This window comes from Aphanomyces astaci (genome assembly GCF_000520075.1).
Source record: "Aphanomyces astaci strain APO3 unplaced genomic scaffold supercont1.208, whole genome shotgun sequence".
NCBI lineage: Eukaryota > Oomycota > Saprolegniomycetes > Saprolegniales > Verrucalvaceae > Aphanomyces > Aphanomyces astaci.
In genome coordinates this window covers 5,775-12,892 of record NW_009798471.1, presented here as the reverse complement: position 1 = coordinate 12,892, position 7,118 = coordinate 5,775, and the positions used below count along the sequence as shown (strand labels likewise).

At 47.6% G+C, this 7,118-nt stretch overlaps 2 non-coding genes and 1 pseudogene across 3 annotated transcripts; all 3 read right to left on the bottom strand.

Moving 5' to 3' along the window:
• Positions 1-3,447: 3,447 nt before the first annotated feature.
• On the bottom strand, positions 3,448-3,519 carry H257_18737. The gene has a single exon. It is a non-coding gene; the product is annotated as a tRNA-Gly (tRNA).
• Positions 3,520-3,903: 384 nt separating this feature from the next.
• Positions 3,904-3,974, bottom strand: H257_18736 (annotated as a pseudogene). The gene has a single exon. The product of its transcript is annotated as a tRNA-OTHER (tRNA).
• A 64-nt stretch (positions 3,975-4,038) lies between these two features.
• Positions 4,039-4,130, bottom strand: H257_18735. Its single transcript has one exon. It is a non-coding gene; the product is annotated as a tRNA-Pro (tRNA).
• Positions 4,131-7,118: the final 2,988 nt, after the last annotated feature.

Below are 7,118 nucleotides of genomic sequence, written 5' to 3'. Positions count from 1 at the left end.
GCGCTCTTGGAGATCATCAGGCTCGAATTCCTCACGCAGTGCTTGTTCGAAGTCGACAAGAGTCCTGAAGCCACCATTGACTCGCCGTGAAGCCAATTCCTGGTACCAAGCCGCAGCCTGTCCTTGGAGGTTCGCCACAACCATCGCAAGACAGCGCGCTTCGACCACTTCGTTTTGCTCGTAGTTCAAGTTCTTTGCCATGAAAAAGGTCTTCACACGGTGAATGTACAGCCCAATGCTTTCATTAAGGTGCCCATGGTATGCAGGCATAGACAGTCCTTCTACTCGTCGTTCCGTGTCCCGTTGCTGTTCGACCGGTTGTTGGTTCGCTAGTTGGTTCATTGCATCCTGCAACTGTTGATGTAAAAGCAACTGCTGCTCTTGATGCGCTTGCTGGTCCCTCATCATTTGTGTGTGCGTCTGTGCTTGAGCTTCTAACAGCTGATTGATCATCTTCTGCTGCTGCTCCATCGCACCCATCATACGCACAAACGCTTCCTCCATATTGTAGAAAAAAGAAGTACTTGATTAAGGATTAGCAAAAAACTCGGCCAACTCTTCTTGTTCGCTGAGCTTCGGTTTCTTCTCTACGACCGGAACCGGTTTTGGCAAAAGTGCGCTGTTGATTTCTTCTGCCAAAAAACTTGACGCAACGGCCAAATTTGTCTGGACTTCAACGATTTTGTCCAAAACACACTTAATCCGGATACTTCCGACTGTCCCGTTAAGTCGGACCAGATCCCGCTTGAAACGCTCGTTGACTAGCTGGGTTGCTTGGAGCTTCTCGATGAGGCTCTTTCTTATCGCGTCCAAATTCTCAACGTCAGGCTCGTCGAGATAATGGATAGTCTTAAACGAAACTAGACGGTCAGGTACTTGATTAGCCTTTCGCTTAAGATCGTTTCGCTCGCGCTTGATTTCGCGTCCACTCGCAACCGCTTCTTTCGCCGCCTTCTTGAGCTTCTTTTCCGCCGCCGCCTTCTTGAGCTTCTTCTCCGCCGCCGCCTTGTTCTTGCCCATAAAATGGGGGTCCGGTGACAATAAACTTCACACGCAACAAATGTCTTTATTAACTGTCGACTCAACCTCTACCGACCCTGATGCCGGATACTAAGGAGAGTGCCGTCGTAATAAAAGAACACCTGAGCGATCACTAACTCAACACTAGCCGCCGTGAAAGGTCGCAACTGAACCTTCGCCTGAGCTAGATAGAGTAACCTTACAACCTACGAGCTATGCCCCTGGAAGTAAGTCCTTGTTGTCAACCGTGAGTGCTACCAACTGTAGGGAGTTGATAACGCAGAGGAAATTGTAAAACTGATTGATTGGCGTTATCTACATCTACATGCATGACTACTCTGACTATACTATATCTAATGCTATACATACGTGCGCTCTGCAGAAGGAACTTCTGGTGTCCATGGCCGAGCACGCCGCACGCCAATCGAGCTTGGTCGTAAACTGACGTCAACAGTGACGTCTGTTCTGATTGGTCGATAACCCTATGACGCCACTGGAGTGACGTCGCTACATACCAGGTGCATCCATCAGAGAAATGCAGGGCCGATATTCATTGTGCGCATGGCGTCGAACAAAGACGGCTGGTCTACAAGATCGTACGCCTTGGCAAAATCCAAGAAGGTGGCATACCACTCAGCACCAAGCTGAGTACCTTTGTGTTGGAGGGCATGAATGAGGTGGATATGTCGCTCATGCGGCAGTCCTTGACAAAACCCGCCTGAGCAGGGTCGATGAGGGCAGGAGCCACACCTTGGAGGCGAAAGGCCAGCGCCCGTGTGAGGATTTTGACTCTCATTGGCATTATGGAAATTGGGCGGTAGTTCCCTTCTTGTAGAAAAGAGTAAGAACACTGGCGCTGGTGGTGGAGGAGAATGCCGTACGAGCGTTGGTGGTTAAAAACACGCACCAACATTTCGGAAAAGATGGCGGGAGCTACCAAGAAGAAGATAGCCGGCCAGCCGTCGGCACCTGTGGCCTTGTTGGGGTTCATGGTCCGCAGGGCAGCCACGAGCTCTGTGGACGTGAAGGGGGTGTCCAATGATTCGCGCTGGGCGTCACACATGCGTTTGTAATGTGGGCGAGCACGTGGTGGCGGGAGGCTTGACAGGGGAATATGCGAGTCAGGGGTACGCATAATTGAGCGCCAATGATCAGTAAAGATACGTACGACCTCCGTGCGGTCTGTCGTTGTCGTGTTGTCGCTCGTGGCCGATGTAATAGGGACTTTGACGACTGGTACCTTTCGGAGGAAGCAACCAGACTGGATTTCGTGGGTGTTTGCGTGGCGATCGAAGCCGCTGTCGTGGCACTCTTGGGACCATTCGGTGCACGCTGATGTGTATGCGTCCTTGGCAGCTTTCATCCGTGACCCGGTGTCCTCACCACGATAAAAAGCTAATCTTCCGATTGCTTCCACCCTGCATTCCTGCATGTTGAAATGGCTGGGGCGAAGTCGTTTGGAATGGAGAAATGTTAACCATAGACAGACAAGGATTGAAGTTATATAAAGTTATAAATATGAGATTGAAGCTGGAAGCGCTCCTGGCTTCACATCCCTAAACCACTTTTGTGTGTCGAGGGCCAATAGCTACCTTGTTTTGATCCTACACACACTACTTGAAGGTTGCCCATGTTGAGAGACATGGCAAACTTCAATGAGTTTGCACTACTTACATGTATGCATGACTTTGGCGATGATAATCATGGAGGTTCTAGAGCTAAGCTCACTTCTGAATCACTTCCTTTGAGCCACTATAACTGCATCTGTGTGTGTTGTGTGTGTTTACGACTGTTAGGAAAATCCTAACATTTGTCTGACGTGATCACGTGATGGTCGTAGCAAAATGGGTTCCACACTACTTGGCACATTGCTAACACACACACTCCTGGGTGTGCAGAGTCAAAAGTTCCGATACCTCAGTGGAAATATTTCACTGAATGATAGTGGGCGACGCGTGGTGTGTTTAAGCAACGAATGAAGTGTATATTTGAATACCGGGAAGAATGTTGTTGTGGGTGAAATCCGAGATGAAGTTAGAGATAGAGGTGACTTAATCGATGGACAGTAGAATTTTCGGCGAGGAAGTAAGATTTGAATACTCTTGGCAAATAAAACGCGGCCATAGAAATTGGCTAAATTGATCAGTTCGTAACACGTTTGCCTATTCATGATCAAATAATGAGATACAACTAAACGTGGTGATATTGGATGAGGAGCTGGGTAAATGCTATCACGATAAATATGGTATATTGTGACGTAGTCACTCGTTAATTCAGGCCATGCCGTTCAGTATACCGTCGGCGGCTTCCAAAAATCAGCGGACAACATCATGAACTACGAACATCATGCACTGAGAACATCATGCACTAACTGTAAGTTGTGAATTGATGGTGGTGAAAATACGCAATGATGGGTAAAAAAAGTATTGCGCCGTCGGGGAATTGAACCCCGACCTTCTTCTTGGAAGGGAGAAATCCTAACCATTAGACTAACGGCGCTTCACGTTTACGAGGTATATAACTGTATTTCATCCGTATTTTTGAGTGAAATCGTACTCCATGAATACGTGTTCTTTCGCACCGCCAAGTTCATGGAACCTCATTGGATTAAAAAGGAGGCGATTAATTGAGTTTGGATTATCATTTTTAAGACATTCCTCTGCGAGGGCCGATACTAGAACCACATGTTATGGAACCGCTTCGTCAATTGTAACGCGCCTGCTCGACCAAGGGCGGAGTGTAATCTTCGGTTTTTACTTCGCTCAACGCTTCATACCTCGTGCTTCGACCGAGCTTCTTCGAAATTCGGTCCTCGTCTTCGTACGCACTCTTGTTATCTGGATTCCCCAGGGGAGGGACGGATAAATCCTTGCGGAAATAATCCGTGGAAACCGGGGATCGAACCGCGAACTTTGAGTTAAGAAACCGATGCTCTTCCACTGAGCTATTTTCCCTCCCCTTAAAAAGTAGGCGAGTAGCAAATCCAACGCGAAAGAAGACAAAAATATATAAAAGTGCGGCCCCAACCGGGGATCGAACCCGGGAACCGGGGATCGAACCCGGGACCTCCTGCACCCGAAGCAGGAATCATACCGCTAGACCATTAGGGCACCGATACTTCAGTTGAAATCCTTCAAACCGCAAATTTACATACTTCATGTCGGAAATATCCACATGTGCGAGTGTTCTACTGGCAAATGTGGAAGCTTGATGCGATGCAGGGCGTCAAGAAGAGGAGATGACTGAGCAGAAGATGGGAAAAGGAAAGCAAAAGTGAGTTTATTATGTAAGATCAAACAAGGTACAGTGATGGAAGAAAGGTTAAGACCTAAGGTGTATGAGATAATTATGTTGAAGGAACTCGGCAAAATGACTCTGTAACTTCGGGAGAAAGAGTACCTTTTTATTTAAGTGTTTATCGACGAAATAATAACCAAAAAGAACTTGGTATAAAATTTAAATAAAAAGGGGCTAACCAGCCACCTAAAAATAAAATAGAAGTTAAAGCACTCATTAATAACTTTAATATAAATTCTTTTTGTATTTTTTTAATTTTTAATTTTTTATTGATCATTTATTATTTTTTACTTTTTTTCCCTTCTTTTAGTTTAATTATTTCATTTTTTAATAATAGTCCTTTACCCTTAAACGCTAGTAATCGCAAAACAGCATGTTGCGGTGAATATGTTACTAGACTTTGTACACACCGCCCGTCACATCATGGCAGTTACACACCCCAATTTAGACTTTACTCGCGTCTTTGTGCGCTGTTCGGCTCGAAAAATAGCTCTGTCGCAGCGTCAACATCTGTTGACAAGATAACAGTACGAGCCGGTTGCTGTTTTGCCGCATTGTGAGGTAGAGACGGTGGCTAAGCTTTCTACAGTAGTATGGAAGTCAGGATAGGACATTTCAGTTAACGTCCTCTAGAGGACGTAATAATGCTTATAATCACCATCGATTTGAACCACTTCCTCTAAACAGCTCTACACAACACCTCGCGTACGTCAAATGGGCCGTGGACCTCAACTCAACGAGTTTCAGCGCGGTCAAATTGTCGTGTGGAAGTCCAACGGCGAAACAGTGATATTCATGTCCAAGAGCCTTGGCGTTTCCCGCGCAGCCATTTCCAACTACCTCAAGGACCCTGACAACTATGGCAAGCGTTATGGGCACGGGAGGAAGTCGAAATTGACGGTAAATGACACTCGGCACATTTTTAGGGCCGCGAGTAAGCCAGGTGCATCATCCAAATCGATTGTTCAAGATCTTCAATTGCCTGTGTCGTCTCGCTACGTACGCTACATGCTACAAGCAAGCATTCGGTTCGAATACGTCAAGCTTAACGTCACTCCCACGCTGACGGATGACCACATTCGCGCCCGCCTTACCCATGCCACCAACTGGTCGACCATTATATGGTCAGATGAGAAGAAATTTAACCTTGATGGCCCAGACGGTATGCAGTCGTACTGGCGTGACATTCGCCACGAGATGGAAACGTACTTCTCGCGCAAATTTGGAGGGAGATGTGTGATGGTCTGGGGGGGGTTTTCGAGCGAAGGAGCGAGCGAGCGTTCTTGGAAGACAACCAAGACTCAGACAAGTACATCTGGACGCTTCAAGACTATCTCTTCCCCTTTGCTCGCTGTCTCTACGGCGATGAAATCAACTTCATGCAAGATGGCGTGTCAATCCATCGGTCGAAGAAGACCATGGATTTTTTGAGAGGCGAAAATGTTATCCTTTTTGACCATCCAGCCCTGTCTCCGGACCTCAACCCGATGGAAAACCCGTGGGGAATGCTTGTGCGCGGTGTCTACCACGGTGGCAAGCAATACCATAGCGTGGAAGACCTGACTGCCTCGATCAAGGTGGAGTGGGCAAAGCTGGACGTATGGCTCATGAAACGACTGGTCGAGTCGATGCCACGACGTTGTGTAGCTGTCGTAGAGGCCAATGGTGCAATGACACCTTACTAGGGTGTGTTGCTGCAAGTTTAAGTCTTCAAAACCCATTCTTTGTGAAATGTCCTATTCTGAATACCAGGTTTGACACTAAGAATTTTTATATAGCTAGAAGTCATCGTCATTTCTGCCGCAAATGAGTATGCATATCCACTTTAACCTATTTGTTGGGACCAATTCCAAAATCAAAGAGCCTCACTTCACTTCCTTCGGTATGAACGAAAGTAATTATCTTGTGTCTTAACCTTTCTTCCATCACTGTATATCTATCTACTTGTGAGATGATGCATTGTTTGAGATAAAAGGGACACGGTAGCTTGCCATGCAGCTGGCCGTCCCCACCATATGGTGAGTGAGCGGCTTATCGGTGAGTCGCACACCAGCCTCCCATACCCATGATGCCAATCACTAGTAGCAGGATGCATGGGCACGTGCTTGGTCATGATGTCGGCGGCCATGACGTTTGTGGGACAGTAGCGCAGGACCACATCACCCAATTCGACGAGGTCGCGCAAGTAACGTAAATGACCAATTTATGATCACTGTACCAATTTATGATCTCTCCGTATCAGCCAATCGCATCGCAATATTTTTTGGCGGCAAACCTCTCGTAAATTATACGCTCGAGTTTCAAATCCCAAACAAATCCCAATCACAGCTTTGATGGTGACGCAGCGCCGCATTCAATACACCCCTGCAGACCTGGAGCTTGCCATCGCCGAAGTCCTTCAAGGAAAGAACGGACGCGATGTTGCACGAACTTCGAAGATACCCTACATCACGGTCATGCGAAAGGTTCGTGCCACGAAGGCCGGGACCATTCAGCCCAACAAGCGGCGCGGACCAAAGCCCGTGTTGCCCGAGCAGTGCGAGGCTGATCTCGTCGACTGGATTGCTGGAATGCAAATGGACGGCTTTCCACCAGACCGAGCGGCGATCATCGTGAAGGCCAATCAGATCTACAGACGCCTGGACCAAACAGGGACACTGACCAGTGGGTGGTACACTCGCTTCTTCAATCGCCACAAACAACTGACCACTCGCGTTGCCCAGGTCATTTCGCATGCTCGGAATTCAGTCGACGAGTCATGTGTGTTGACGTTGTACGACTCAATGAATGCCACCATCGCG